Source organism: Pelophylax lessonae (assembly GCF_965119305.1).
Source record: "Pelophylax lessonae genome assembly, chromosome: 3".
Lineage (NCBI taxonomy): Eukaryota > Metazoa > Chordata > Amphibia > Anura > Ranidae > Pelophylax > Pelophylax lessonae.
The window spans coordinates 198,376,709-198,393,540 of record NC_138770.1 but is presented as its reverse complement, the minus strand read 5'-3'; positions in this window follow the sequence as shown (position 1 = coordinate 198,393,540).

Genomic DNA, 16,832 nt, shown 5'->3' with positions numbered 1-16,832 from the left:
TTTATGTCGAATATCATATTATATGAATTTCTTTTTTCTTTTTTTTTTTGGGAGGGGGGATTTGTCCTTTTTTATTTTTGTCCTTTTTTTTTTATTTTTTTTTTGTATATGCCTCTCAAAGGTGTAGTTTGTTTGATTTATTTTTATGCCTGCTATTTCGCCGGAAAATTTTGGCTCGGATTACGGCTCGGATTTTTTATTCATTTTCTCTTCATCTCTATCCCACATTAGGTTAGGCACAGTTTGTGCCTTCGACATGATTTTCACGTAGTGTTCTGCTTAGTCTGTTAAGTATACACTATAGTTTTGTTAGACTCCCCTCTTGGAGTACCCCCCTCCCTCTTTTTTTTTCCTCTCAAATACATTTTTTTTTTGTTTTTAGTACGCACTCCGCTATGATACCTATAAATCTCTCTCAGACCCAGCTGAAGCTAGGGTCTTATAATGTTAATGGCATCGATGTGGATTCTAAACGGGGGCAAATTTTGTATCAAATGCATAAAAATCAAGTGAACGTACTCCTATTACAGGAGACACATTTTCGGTCTGTTTCTGTGCCCTCATGTTCTAACAGGTATTTTAACAGGGTAAGAGAGGAGGGGGAAGGGCGGGACTTTAAATGAGGCGCACGGTGGGATTTGCCGTGCGTCTCCATCCCTAATATCAATTGACAATAGCAAAAAAGTTGGGACTTTAGATGAGAGACATAATTTGACCAGACTGATGGAACAAAGTAATTACATTTATTGATGTGCACAATATTGCATGTGACAGCATGATATGTAGATACAAACATCATAAATACATGGTATAAAATTCAATGGCAAGGTTGAACACCCCCAAGTCAGATTCAATTAAACCAGCATGACAATGTAAAAGAGTAACAGAGTATAAAAGTACATCATAACCATTAATGACTGACGCGTTTCGTGGACTGAATTTTCCACTTCTTCAAGAGTAGGTATATGATCGATATCTATAAAAAATGTGTATAGGAAACATTGTGTTATATGATGGTAAAAAGACTGGGAGGGGGGGGGAGGGGGGAAAAGGGGAAATGATCCCCGCATTCCCACAAACTTACACAGTGAGACTGGCGGTGAAGCAAAACTGGAGGCGGAGGCAGAGACCCAAACGCCTCCCACGGGAGCTGAGGGAGCATAAGGTCCATGGACAGGGCGAAGGACGCCGCACACAAGGGAAATATAGATGAAAGTGATGAGATTGATGCTTGTAATCACGTAAATACCGTATCTATATGGAGTGAGTAAAAGGAAGTGATTACTGAGTATTTAATAAATGATTGTATAGAAGTATCTATAAAGAATGAGTAAAGGAGGATATATGAGAGTATATATTATATAGATTGTATAGAAAGACTTCATACTAACTTGCATATTATTATATAAAAATTGTTGAGTAAGGTATATAAAGACTTCATATTAACTTGCATATTATTGTATAGAAATTATTGAGTAGGGGTATAGACTAAGAAAGCGTGGGTGAAAAACACAGTCAAGTAAGTAAAGAGATGGTGATATAGTATACCAGTGAGAAGGTGAAATAAACCAGTGACCAGGTTGAATGAATTGAAACCGAGTGGTGATTGTGCTGATACTGTGAAATGTTGGATAAAGTAAAAAGCCGTGAGCCTGTGAAAAATAGAGAGGTGAAAAATGTGAATTACCGAATGAAGAGATACCATAAAGAGCAGAGAGTGTGCTCTGACTTCGCCGTTGGCCACCGACACTAGGGCTCCCAGCGTCACGTCAGTGCATACATGAGGACCCGCGGGAACGGCAGGCAGATTGCCAAGCCATCCACCGGACTGCCTCTAAATGCACTGAGGTGGAGAAACAGCCGTCGGCGTGTTGGCGCCAGAATGACGTCACACGTCGGCGCAGGGCGTGGCGCCGATGTGCGGCGGTACCGCCCACCCGCCCCCCCGCGCCCGAACAGGCGTAGGGAGAGCGGGGGGGAGGCCGCCGCACATCGCAGCTCCCGAGGAGGACAGTAGGAAACGTCCCCGCCCACCAGCAGGCACCGCCAGAGACGCTGTGCAGCAAAAAGTAAAGACTGGTGAACCAGTCGCCAATTGATACAATGTATGTACAGAAGTGGCATATACATGGAGTATGAAAAATATATCAGGTTCATATATGTGTTAGGAGTGCAAAGAAACCCCCAACTGGTCCGGAGGGAATCTGTACTGACACAGCGTATTGGGCTAAGGGATATAAGCCACTATATACGGTCAGTGCACAGTGACACAATGTTATATAACCCTGTCTGTCAATGTTATGTCTCTCCATCCCTGATTCGGTAAGAGAGGAGGGGGAAGGGCGGGACTTTAAATGAGGCGCACGGTGGGATTTGCCGTGCGTCTCCATCCCTAATATCAATTGACAATAGCAAAAAAGTTGGGACTTTAGATGAGAGACATAATTTGACCAGACTGATGGAACAAAGTAATTACATTTATTGATGTGCACAATATTGCATGTGACAGCATGATATGTAGATACAAACATCATAAATACATGGTATAAAATTCAATGGCAAGGTTGAACACCCCCAAGTCAGATTCAATTAAACCAGCATGACAATGTAAAAGAGTAACAGAGTATAAAAGTACATCATAACCATTAATGACTGACGCGTTTCGTGGACTGAATTTTCCACTTCTTCAAGAGTAGGTATATGATCGATATCTATAAAAAATGTGTATAGGAAACATTGTGTTATATGATGGTAAAAAGACTGGGAGGGGGGGGGAGGGGGGAAAAGGGGAAATGATCCCCGCATTCCCACAAACTTACACAGTGAGACTGGCGGTGAAGCAAAACTGGAGGCGGAGGCAGAGACCCAAACGCCTCCCACGGGAGCTGAGGGAGCATAAGGTCCATGGACAGGGCGAAGGACGCCGCACACAAGGGAAATATAGATGAAAGTGATGAGATTGATGCTTGTAATCACGTAAATACCGTATCTATATGGAGTGAGTAAAAGGAAGTGATTACTGAGTATTTAATAAATGATTGTATAGAAGTATCTATAAAGAATGAGTAAAGGAGGATATATGAGAGTATATATTATATAGATTGTATAGAAAGACTTCATACTAACTTGCATATTATTATATAAAAATTGTTGAGTAAGGTATATAAAGACTTCATATTAACTTGCATATTATTGTATAGAAATTATTGAGTAGGGGTATAGACTAAGAAAGCGTGGGTGAAAAACACAGTCAAGTAAGTAAAGAGATGGTGATATAGTATACCAGTGAGAAGGTGAAATAAACCAGTGACCAGGTTGAATGAATTGAAACCGAGTGGTGATTGTGCTGATACTGTGAAATGTTGGATAAAGTAAAAAGCCGTGAGCCTGTGAAAAATAGAGAGGTGAAAAATGTGAATTACCGAATGAAGAGATACCATAAAGAGCAGAGAGTGTGCTCTGACTTCGCCGTTGGCCACCGACACTAGGGCTCCCAGCGTCACGTCAGTGCATACATGAGGACCCGCGGGAACGGCAGGCAGATTGCCAAGCCATCCACCGGACTGCCTCTAAATGCACTGAGGTGGAGAAACAGCCGTCGGCGTGTTGGCGCCAGAATGACGTCACACGTCGGCGCAGGGCGTGGCGCCGATGTGCGGCGGTACCGCCCACCCGCCCCCCCGCGCCCGAACAGGCGTAGGGAGAGCGGGGGGGAGGCCGCCGCACATCGCAGCTCCCGAGGAGGACAGTAGGAAACGTCCCCGCCCACCAGCAGGCACCGCCAGAGACGCTGTGCAGCAAAAAGTAAAGACTGGTGAACCAGTCGCCAATTGATACAATGTATGTACAGAAGTGGCATATACATGGAGTATGAAAAATATATCAGGTTCATATATGTGTTAGGAGTGCAAAGAAACCCCCAACTGGTCCGGAGGGAATCTGTACTGACACAGCGTATTGGGCTAAGGGATATAAGCCACTATATACGGTCAGTGCACAGTGACACAATGTTATATAACCCTGTCTGTCAATGTTATGTCTCTCCATCCCTGATTCGGTAAGAGAGGAGGGGGAAGGGCGGGACTTTAAATGAGGCGCACGGTGGGATTTGCCGTGCGTCTCCATCCCTAATATCAATTGACAATAGCAAAAAAGTTGGGACTTTAGATGAGAGACATAATTTGACCAGACTGATGGAACAAAGTAATTACATTTATTGATGTGCACAATATTGCATGTGACAGCATGATATGTAGATACAAACATCATAAATACATGGTATAAAATTCAATGGCAAGGTTGAACACCCCCAAGTCAGATTCAATTAAACCAGCATGACAATGTAAAAGAGTAACAGAGTATAAAAGTACATCATAACCATTAATGACTGACGCGTTTCGTGGACTGAATTTTCCACTTCTTCAAGAGTAGGTATATGATCGATATCTATAAAATGTGTATAGGAAACATTGTGTTATATGATGGTAAAAAGACTGGGAGGGGGGGGGAGGGGGGAAAAGGGGAAATGATCCCCGCATTACCACAAACTTACACAGTGAGACTGGCGGTGAAGCAAAACTGGAGGCGGAGGCAGAGACCCAAACGCCTCCCACGGGAGCTGAGGGAGCATAAGGTCCATGGACAGGGCGAAGGACGCCGCACACAAGGGAAATATAGATGAAAGTGATGAGATTGATGCTTGTAATCACGTAAATACCGTATCTATATGGAATGAGTAAAAGGATTGGGGTGTTCAACCTTGCCATTGAATTTTATACCATGTATTTATGATGTTTGTATCTACATATCATGCTGTCACATGCAATATTGTGCACATCAATAAATGTAATTACTTTGTTCCATCAGTCTGGTCAAATTATGTCTCTCATCTAAAGTCCCAACTTTTTTGCTATTGTCAATTGATATTAGGGATGGAGACGCACGGCAAATCCCACCGTGCGCCTCATTTAAAGTCCCGCCCTTCCCCCTCCTCTCTTACCGAATCAGGGATGGAGAGACATAACATTGACAGACAGGGTTATATAACATTGTGTCACTGTGCACTGACCGTATATAGTGGCTTATATCCCTTAGCCCAATACGCTGTGTCAGTACAGATTCCCTCCGGACCAGTTGGGGGTTTCTTTGCACTCCTAACACATATATGAACCTGATATATTTTTCATACTCCATGTATATGCCACTTCTGTACATACATTGTATCAATTGGCGACTGGTTCACCAGTCTTTACTTTTTGCTGCACAGCGTCTCTGGCGGTGCCTGCTGGTGGGCGGGGACGTTTCCTACTGTCCTCCTCGGGAGCTGCGATGTGCGGCGGCCTCCCCCCCGCTCTCCCTACGCCTGTTCGGGCGCGGGGGGGCAGGTGGGCGGTACCGCCGCACATCGGCGCCACGCCCTGCGCCGACGTGTGACGTCATTCTGGCGCCAACACGCCGACGGCTGTTTCTCCACCTCAGTGCATTTAGAGGCAGTCCGGTGGATGGCTTGGCAATCTGCCTGCCGTTCCCGCGGGTCCTCATGTATGCACTGACGTGACGCTGGGAGCCCTAGTGTCGGTGGCCAACGGCGAAGTCAGAGCACACTCTCTGCTCTTTATGGTATCTCTTCATTCGGTAATTCACATTTTTCACCTCTCTATTTTTCACAGGCTCACGGCTTTTTACTTTATCCAACATTTCACAGTATCAGCACAATCACCACTCGGTTTCAATTCATTCAACCTGGTCACTGGTTTATTTCACCTTCTCACTGGTATACTATATCACCATCTCTTTACTTACTTGACTGTGTTTTTCACCCACGCTTTCTTAGTCTATACCCCTACTCAATAATTTCTATACAATAATATGCAAGTTAATATGAAGTCTTTATATACCTTACTCAACAATTTTTATATAATAATATGCAAGTTAGTATGAAGTCTTTCTATACAATCTATATAATATATACTCTCATATATCCTCCTTTACTCATTCCATATAGATACTTCTATACAATCATTTATTAAATACTCAGTAATCACTTCCTTTTACTCATTCCATATAGATACGGTATTTACGTGATTACAAGCATCAATCTCATCACTTTCATCTATATTTCCCTTGTGTGCGGCGTCCTTCGCCCTGTCCATGGACCTTATGCTCCCTCAGCTCCCGTGGTAGGTGTTTGGGTCTCTGCCTCCGCCTCCAGTTTTGCTTCACCGCCAGTCTCACTGTGTAAGTTTGTGGGAATGCGGGGATCATTTCCCCTTTTCCCCCCTCCCCCCCCCCTCCCAGTCTTTTTACCATCATATAACACAATGTTTCCTATACACATTTTTTATAGATATCGATCATATACCTACTCTTGAAGAAGTGGAAAATTCAGTCCACGAAACGCGTCAGTCATTAATGGTTATGATGTACTTTTATACTCTGTTACTCTTTTACATTGTCATGCTGGTTTAATTGAATCTGACTTGGGGGTGTTCAACCTTGCCATTGAATTTTATACCATGTATTTATGATGTTTGTATCTACATATCATGCTGTCACATGCAATATTGTGCACATCAATAAATGTAATTACTTTGTTCCATCAGTCTGGTCAAATTATGTCTCTCATCTAAAGTCCCAACTTTTTTGCTATTGTCAGGTATTTTAACAGGTGGTTCCATAGCACCAATCCATTAAAGAAGTCAAAAGGAGTATCTATTGCGATTCATAAATAGCTTCCTATTGAGTTAATAGACTAGGTATATGACCCACAGGGCAGATATGTGTTTATAAAATTCTCACTTTGGGAGACTAAATTTACAGTAGCAAATTTTTACTTGCCAAATGTGGAACAGGTAACAACAGCCCTGAAGTATTTAGAGCTTTTGTCTAGTTTTGCGGAAGGGAAACTTCTATTGGAGGGGGACTTCAATATTCTGCTAGAACCCCTGCTAGACTCATCGGCCTTTAGAACCGCAATCTCGTTCACTATACTCAGGTCTTTTAGGTGGGCTCTATTTAGCGTGCACTTATTTATGTATACGTTTGGCGGATCTTGCATCCAAGAATTCGGAATTACACACATTTTTAACCTATTCACCAATCTTATAGTCGCATAGATTATTTTTTTGTGGATCATAGTTGTCTAGACTGGTCCCCTGTATGTGATATAGACTCCTTGGTATGGACTGAGCATTCTCCAATATATCTGATGTTTCTTTTACCGGCTTCACCAACACGAAAATTGACCTGGTGCTTAAATGATGCCCTACTGATGAGTCCAGAATGTATACATTTTTTTATAAATTCTTTTATTGAGAAAAAACATATAAGACATGTCACAACTCCAACAGTGAAATGTGGTGCACAATATCAAGAGAGAGTAAGATACATAGTCAAAATCCCAGTACAAAAAAAGAAAAAAAAAAATACATTTATATAAGCCAACATGTCGACATAAAGACTGGGAGGAGAATATGGCTAACAGAAGGTAAACAACTCCAAGGAGGCATTTCCCTGAGAGCGCGCTGGAGAGAAACGTCCAGAGCAAAATACAGGACAATGGGGCCATTGACCGCGCTTGGGCAATTCCCGGCACCCTCCGGCATCTATCACATGGCCGGCTGCAGGTGCACGTGGGAAAATACCCATATATTTTCCATATATCTCAGCTGCCACTAAGGGGATCAATATAGATAATCTCTCCGAGATTGGGAACAAACCAATAGTCCGATAAACATGCACAAAAGTGAAGCTTAGAAATTAGTTAGAGAGCAAAGAGGAAAGTCCAGTCTGTGACCCCTATAGACAGGGCAGACTTGATGCAGCAGGGACAGAGGAGGAGGAGGAGGAGAACAGCAAAGGGGAAGTAGAAGGGGACTGGAGGAGAGAAAAAGAAAAAACAAGAGAGAAAAAGGAGTGGGGGGGGGGGGGGGGACAGCCCGGGACAGCCCGGCCCAGCGACAGCACCAGCTTCAGGTCACCAGATCTCTATATTCCGCCGTAAATGTGAATTCGTGCCAGTAGTGCCAGCGATTCAGAAATTTCTCTCTGTCACCGTGCTCCGCCGCCATCAGGTCTTCCATTTCATTGATGCATTTCATCTTGCGGAGCCACATGGCCATAGTGGGGGGCTGGGTCTGCTTCCAAAGAGGGGGAATGCAACTTTTCGCCGCCATGAACAACAACGGCAGAATTGATTTCTTATAGGACGCCCTTGGGAATTCGTGATGGTGAAGAAGGAAGAGAGCCGGGTCCATTGAAAGAGGGTGATCAGTGAATTTTTGGGCAATGCGAAGCACTGAGGTCCAGAAGGGTCGCAGCCCTTCACAGGACCAAAAGACGTGGAGGTATGAGCCCACTTCATCTCCACACCTCCAGCAAGTGTCGGTACAGGTCGGGAACATCCTACGAAGCTTCGTAGGGGTGTAATGCCATCGAGTGAGGCACTTGTAACCTACTTCTTTATAGCGAGAGCAGATCGAGGTTTTGTATGCGAAGAACAACATGCGATCGACATGATGATCTGTGAAGGTCAGGCCAAGATCCCGTTCCCATTGTGCAATATATGGAGGGCGATACGGTGCTTCCGGCGTGACCAAAGCCCTGTATATCAGGGAAATAGTATGTCCTAGAGGAGACGGGTCAGAACAGAGCTCCTCAAAATAAGTGAGGGGCCTGACAAACTGATGAGCCGGGGGTAGGGACTGTAAGAAATGGGAAAGTTGGACCTGCTGCCAAAAGGATAAGGCAGAAAAGGTAGCTTCAGAATGCAGGAGAGATCTAGAGATCCACTCCCTATTCCATATAAAGTGGCGTGCCTGGGCAAGGCCGGTGGCCTCCAGGGACCGAAAACCAGGGCAATTATTTCCCGGCGAAAAGTCCGGATTGCCGATCACTGGGAGAAGGGGGGACGGCAGGGTAGCCAATTGGCCCCCATGACACAGCCGTCTTCCCACCGCCAGAGTGGGACCTACGGTCGGGTGAGCAGACAGTTCCCTGGGAACGGAGGAAGGAGTCCATAAAGAGGATTCCGGGGGAGACCCCACCGAGAGCCGCTCCAGCCGAACCCACTGCTTCAGTGAGCCATGGCGGTACCAATCAAGGATGCGAGACATGTGACAGGCTTCATAGTAGGCAACTGCATCCGGTAGGGCCATGCCGCCACTCAGTTTAGGCATGCGGAGCACACGTAAGGCCAGTCGGGGGGGACCTCTAATCCACAGGAATTCGCGAAACAGTTGGTTTACCCTCTTGAGGAAAGAGGACGGGACGGCCACCGGCAACGCCTGGAATACATATAACAAGCGAGGCATCACATTCATTTTAATAACATTACAGCGCCCAAACCAGGAAAACCTGCCGACACGCCACTCGTCGAGATCCTTCTTAATTCGGGCCAGCAGGGGGGGGGAAATTACAGTCAAAGATTTTATTGGGGCAACTCGGGAGGGAGGGCCCCAACAGTGGGCAGAGCAGGTGGGACCTCAGGGAACACCCTACTTGGGGAACGAGGAGGGTCACTACAGAGAGAGAGATGGGTGACTGCTCCCCCGTCCCCCCCAAACCGGTATTGTGTAAACAACTCAAAAGTGAACAGGCAATATAACATAACATAATAATAGTGCAAAATCTTAAAGGCAACAGCAAGTGCCCCCGCGAGGGAAGAGCATCCCCGCAACCGTGAGCCGTGAGAGATCAAGAACACAAAAGGTATACATAAAAAAAAAAAAAAAAACCCACCCTTTACCCTTCTTTTCCCCCTTTGTGTTACTTTATTTTTTATTTATTTATTTTTTTCCCTTTTCTTTTTTCCCCTCTGTTTTCCTGAAGCGGCCCCGTGGGGGGGGGGGGGGGATAAGACATCAAAGAGGCTAACATCCTCTAACTTTGCCGCTGGGCTCTATGGGAGTGTACACTAGAACCTGAGCGCTGGGAGGTAGGGTGAGGCCAGACGGACACCCCTTACATGATGCCCGAAACCAGATCCGCTGCAGCCAAATAATTGTCATAGGCATTTTCGAGATCTGCGTATAGTGCAACAGCCAATCCTGGCAGCAGACAATTGCTGCCATATCCGCCACATAAATGCTGGGGTGTGATGACATTTTGTAAAGTAACAATATCTCGAAAACTCTATATACATACTATATATATAACCATACATAGCTCTGTCGCCAGAACATAGAGACAGCAAAAAAAAAAAAAAAAAAAAAAAGGGGGGGGGGGGGGGGGCAGCAGGCCAGCACCCTGGAAAGCAGGAGTAACCGCCTGGCCCCAGCCCACCCGTACCTCGCCTCTCCCAGCACTGTCTGGTCAAACAGGCCTGTTACAGTTATAGAGGCACAGAGAACGGTAAAGAAATAAGGAACAGCATGCGGATTGCCCCAAAATGTGAACAGGATAACCCCTACAAGCATACCCGTGCTGTGCGGCATGCGCTACTGCGTAGACATCCAGAGCCCACACCAATCAGCCCCTAAAACAACAATAAAAACAAAAGAGGATGGAAAGGAGGGGGGGAAACAGGAAGGAGGAGGGGAGAGGGGGAGGGAGGGGGGAAAAGGAAGGGAGAGGGGGGGAGGGGGAAAGGGAGGGGAAAGGGGGGAAAAGAGGGGAGAGGGGGGAGAAGGAGGGGAAAGGGGGGAAAGGGAGGGGAAAGGAGGGAAAGGGAGGGGGAGGGGAGAGGGGGGAGGGGGGGAAAGGAAGGGAAAGGAAGGGAAAGGAAGGGAAAGGGGGGGAAAAGGAGGGGAGAGGGAGGGGGAAGGGAAGAAGTGAGGGGAGGGGGAGAGATGGGGGGGGAGAGATGGGGGGGAGGGGCCCCAGCAACATAACAAACCCGGCCAAAACATTCCTGCAGCCCATAATGGCACTCCGCGCTGCGATAGCCAGCATCGATAAATAACAGAATATCACATTGAGCACGATGCCGTGAGGTAGCCATATGTAGGGAAGCCCGGATAAACCCAGCTACTGTGGCCGGGCATACCAGGGCAGTGTCAGTAGCAGGAGAAGAACTCTGGCAGCCAGGACAGTCTTTCACACCCTGTTGAGCGGTCACCGACAGGCAGCCGAAGGGTATATCTGGGAAAGAGGCCCACCTGGGGACCTCAGCCTCCAATGTTCCCGGCGGGTCTCCCGCCAATTCCAGGGTACATGGGGGCCCAACGGACACACAAGGGCATTCGCGTCCTGAACCACCGGAGACGGCAACTGTGGGCCCATGACACCAATTCCAGGGCTAGGTACACCGGCAACAGGAACATGCCAACATGGGATAAGGGGGGCAGTACAGGGAGGTGGGACCACCTTCTAAGATGCAAAATGGAAGAACATGGGGGGGGATCCCAGGAAGGGAGCTAAACATGGCCAGAGTCAGACTCACGGTTGTAGGTACCATCCGCCCCATGCTTAAGATTCCGGAGCAGTCATCTCAGGACCAGTGGAACGGGACCCCAAGGTTCCCCGCGAACGTCGCTGTCCAGAGAAGCGGGGCCTCGAGGAACCGCCACCAGAGGAGCGGATCTCACGGTCAGGGATTCTCGCCAGCCAGTTCGGTAGATCCAGTGGGGGCATATCCAAAAATCGGAACAAGGCCGGCAAATCTCCGTGCCCACGAAGAGTAAAAGAGGCGCCATGCCGACGGATGTGGAGCAGCAGGGGAAATCCCCAACGATACGTGGCATCTTGAGATCTGAGCTTTTCTAGTAGGGGCTTCAGCATGGCCCTGCGGATCAGTGTGCCCCGGGAGATGTCCGGGAAGATAGCAACCTGGGCCCCATCAAAGTCCACTGGGCCTTTCAGCCATGCTGCCCGCAGGACCTGTTCTTTCACTGTGTAGCGGTGCAGGCGGCAGATCACGTCCCGCGGTCTGGCAGCGTCCTGCGAGCGGGGGCCCAGGGCCCGATGAAGGCGATCAAATAGGAAGTCCACCGGGGGGTCTTGTGGTAGCACCCGAGAAAGGATGGCCTGAACCGTCGCCACGAGGTCCTCCCGGCCTGTCGCCTCGGGAATGTCCCGGAGCCGCAAGTTGTTACGGCGGCTCCGATTCTCCATGTCCTCCAATCTGAGCTGCTGCTCCGCCAGGGCTTCAGTGTGGGAGGTCTGCTCCTTTTCCAGACGGGCCACCCGGGACTGCAAGTCTCCCAGCGTCGATTCCCCCGCCGTCACACGGGCCGTAACCTGGGTGACTTCGGCCGTGATCGCCGCGAAGTCGAGGCGGTGCTGTTCCGTGACCCGGGCCACCATGTCCTCCATGCCCTGCCGGGTAGGGAGGGAACGCAGCAGCGCCCAGATGTCTCGTTCCTCCGCTGGATCCGCGACCACTGAGGGCAACGGGGATGTCAGGGAGCCCTGGGACAGCATCGCTGGAGTGGAAGGCCGGGCAGAGGCAGCCGCAATAAGCGGGGAGGTGGCGGCCTGGGTAAGACCACTGCTGGGGCCCACCGCCGGAGACCTTGATCCCTGTGGCGGGGAGTCTTGGAAGAACCTGCGGATGGGAGCTGATGAGGTTGCCCGGGAAGCAGCTTTAGTCTTGCGTCGCTTATAGGTGCTCATGTCAGCCCGTAGATGTTGATGAAAAACGGTCAGGGAGGCTAGGGAGCGGGAGCACCATGAAAAGACGTCTTCACTCCGCCATGACCTAGCCACGCCCCCCCAGAATGTATAAATTTGATCAAGGAGACTATCACAAATTTTTTTGGTGATCACGCCTCTGAACAGACTTCACTTCTCATTCAGTGGGAGGCGCTTAAGGCTGCTCTCCTTTATTCAGGTGGGGACTAGATTGAAGAGGGAACGCTCTGCGGCCGTGGAGGCCACAGTTTCACACCTCCGTATCCTGGAAACAGGTCACAAAAAAGCTCCCACAGTGCAATCTTTAGCCGATGTCTTGGCAGCTCGCTTACGTCTCAGAGAGCTGTATGAGGCATCTGCCCATAGATATTCCGATAAAATAGCCTTGCATCATTATAAGTTCCAAGATAAGTGTGGGAAATCCTTGGCTAGGATTTTTCACTCTAGGTCTCCATCCACTTTCATAACTCATATTCATGATGCTAATGGGGAATTAGTATTCTCCCCTAATAATATTGGGCAAATGTTTAAAGAATTTTACCATTCTCTATTTAACACACCGCCAACGTCGACCCTGGATCAGTATGCCGTCTTGGAAGCAGATAAACGGTCTTATATTATGAAGACTGCCCTTCCGATTTTGGAAGGAGATGTAGTGGGGGAACTTGAATCGTCTATTACAGTAGAAGAGGTGGTGAAAGCTATTTCGGCCACCCCTCCGGGGGAAAGTCCAGGCCCAGGCGGTTTTACCCCAAAATTTTATTAAGGTTTTTTCTCCTTTTCTTGCTCCCTTCATGACTAAAATGTTTAATTCTCTTTCAGAAGATGTTTCTTTTGCACCTCAGATGTTGGAGGCTCATATTTCTCTTATCCCGAAGATCCATCCTTCTGTGCAAATTATCATCCCATATCTTTGATTGGGGTTCATCTCAAAATCTATTCCAGAGTGTTAGCAAATAGGCTGCAGCCTGTCATGCCCGGGTTGATCCATCTGGATCAGGTGTGCTTCGTCGGGGGTCGGGAGGTAAGATATAATACTTTAAAGACTCTTCTTCTGATGGACTATGCGCGTTCTTACAATATCCCGATGTGTCTTCTTACAGTGGATGCTGAAAAGGCATTTGACCAGGTGGATTGGCAATTTCTCTGGATGACTTTGCAACATATTGGGTTGGGACCCCATATGTTGTCCCCGATTATGTCTTTGTATTCCTCTCCTTCTGCGAGAATTCTAATTAATTGTTTGTTATCGCCTTCATTTAGGATTTGTAATGGGACACGGCAGGGGTGCTCCCTCTCTCCTCTTTTATATGTTCTTACAATGGAGCATTTAGCTGTAGCTCTACGGAACAACTCTTCTATATCTGGGGGTGACAACTGGCCTTATTCATTCTAAATTGGCTCTTTATGCAGATGACCTATTGCTGTTTGTTACTCACCCCCATAACTCACTATCTGCAATTATACAGGAGTTTGAGGAGTTTAGGAGAATGAGTAACTTTAAAGTTAATTTTACCTAATCTAAAATTCTAAATGTGTCTTTGTCTATAAGTACCCTACAGCAGCTTTCCTTTTCTTTTCCATTTCATACAAATTCTACTTTGGTTCGTTATTTAGGGATTATCCTCCCCACTAAGGCATCTGAGCTTTTTGCCGTAAATTTTGAGCCTTTATTGTGTAAAACTCAAACAGATTTGTCGTCCTATTCTACTAAAAGACTTTCCTGGTTTGGAAGGATAAACATTTTAAAGATGGATGTTCTTCCACGCTTTTTATATCTGTTCCAGACGATTCCCATTTCTATTCCGTCTGCATACTTCATTAAACTTCGTTGATTGTTCTCTCGGTTCATATGGAACTCAAGTTGACCTAGATTACGATATGAGATGCTGTCCCTAACGAAAGATAAGGGGGGTGCTGGAGCACCTGACCCTTTTCTTTATCACAAAGCATCTGTCTTGACACGAATAGTGGATTGGTTCCATGGCTAATCGTCTAAGTTGTGGGCTCAATTGGAGCAATATATTAACCCCTTTGACTTATGAGCCGTGCCGTGGGTGCCGGCAACCCATCGAGGAGAATTATCTTTATTTGCAGGACTGACTTGCCAGATTTTACGGATCTGGGACAGTGTGGCAGAAACTGGTTCACTCTCTAAGATCCGGCGACCGATGTCACCGTTCTTTGGGACCCCGGAATTTTGGGTGGCTGTTGTATTGTAGGTACGTTTTGGTCTGTGGAATAAGAAGGATCATCGCAGTCTGGCCCAAATTCTACAAGCAGATCCTACATTATTACTGACTGACTCTTCAACTCAAGAATCCTCTCAAAATATGACAGCCTGGATGTGGAGGCGACAAGTCACCTTATACTTATGTACTTTTTCCTCTTTGGCAGATGTAATAGGGGAACCATCGGAGTTTAAGGGTATGCTTCTTCGTACGGAACCTCCTAGGCATGTACTCTCTTCTCTATAATGATTATTGATTAAAGCCTTTCGCCCGGAATTCCCACCCTACACTAGGGTGTGGGAATGGGAAATTGGGCATGGTATCTCCCCTTTGGACTGGCATAAGTACTTTGTTCTAACCCATGGACTTTCTGTAGATATTAAGATTCAAGAGAAGGGGTTTAAACTATTGACCAGATGGTATCGTTGTCCGGCTACTATCAGATACATAGACTCTACATTGTCTGATACATGTTGGAGATGCTCCTCAGATAGGGGCACAATGCTACAAATATGGTGGCACTGCCCCAAGTCTTGAAGTTCTGTAAAAATGTTTTTGCTTTGCATTGTAGGTTGACAGAGACCACAGTGACTCCTTCCGCTGAGATAGCTCTGTTATCCTTGATACCGGGATCTCTCAGGTTGGTTAAGTCAGATATCCTGCGCCATTTTTTGGCAGCTATGAGAAATGTAATCCCCAGATATTGAATGAAATTAGATGTGCCTTCTCTGATGGAGTGGTCGGGGGAGGAGGATAAAATTAAAGCCCTGGAATATCTACTTGTGCAAGAACTTGGTGATATGGAATGTTTCGTGAATACTTTGGTCCTTATGGTCTGAATTCTGGGATTCGGCTGAGTTTGTTGATTGGGCCACTGATATATCCGTCGAGGGTGGACCACGGTCATAGCGGAGTGCGTACTTTTTGTGTTTTCTCCCTATACATTTCCATTTTTACCCTTCTTTTTGTCCTTTCTCATCTCCCCCTCCCTCCCTTTTTTTTTTTTCCCTTATTTCTTTTCCTCTGTTAATTTGCTTTTCCTTTTTCTGAAAGATAAGGGCCCTATTTGAACTAAGCAATGGGAAATATCCCATTTTTTTCCTGATTAATTAAGAGCGTTTACATCGAGTTAGTAAGGCAACTAAGGTACTCTGATATACTGATTTCGTAAATCTGGTTTTAGCTATATATTCAGAGGAGCATCAAGTTCCTGGATAATATTCATGATATGAGTTGACCTTATTAACATTAAGGTTATGTAAGCTGAATTATTCTATGCAGTTGAAAAGGCTTGTCTGATATTTAACGTTTGGTATTTATACTCCTACCATAATATGTTGTGTATCAGGTTAATCGGTATTAAGTAAGACGGTTTTCGAGGGAGTCCTTGTCCTTCTTTTTCCTTTTGTATACTTGTATTTCCTTAAATAAAATAAGATTGAAATGAAGAATTTCTTGGGTTTTTTTTTTTTTTACTCTCTTCCGCTATGTGCCTTTCGTGTTCTATTTTAGCCACCTTGATTTCGCCTTTACATTTCTTATTACATTCTTTGTAATGTTGGAATGCTGCCAATGACCCCTCAGCCTTGTATTTTTTAAAGGCCTTTTCTTTAGTTTTAATATGCCTTTTTATGTTGGAGTTTAGCCACCCAGGGTTTAGTTTTGCTCTTTTAAACTTGTTCCCCTTTGGAATGCACTGTCCAATCCCTTTGTTCAGTATGTTCTTGAAGCACTCCCATTTTTCCTCTGTGTTGTTTGTTCCTAGGGTTCTATCCCATTTTATATTGTCTAGCAAAGAGCGCAGTTTAGTGAATTTGGCTCTTTTGAAATTCAGTGTCCTTTCTATGATTTATACTGAAACTAATTAAGCTATGGTCACTGTTTCATAAGTTGCCCTGTATTTCTATATCCGTGATCAGGTCTGTATTGTTAGTAATCAGTAGGTCTAGTAACACATTGTTTGTTACCTTGGTTGTAACGAGTGGTTATTTGAGTTACTGTTGCCTTTCTATCATCTTATTCCCATTCTCC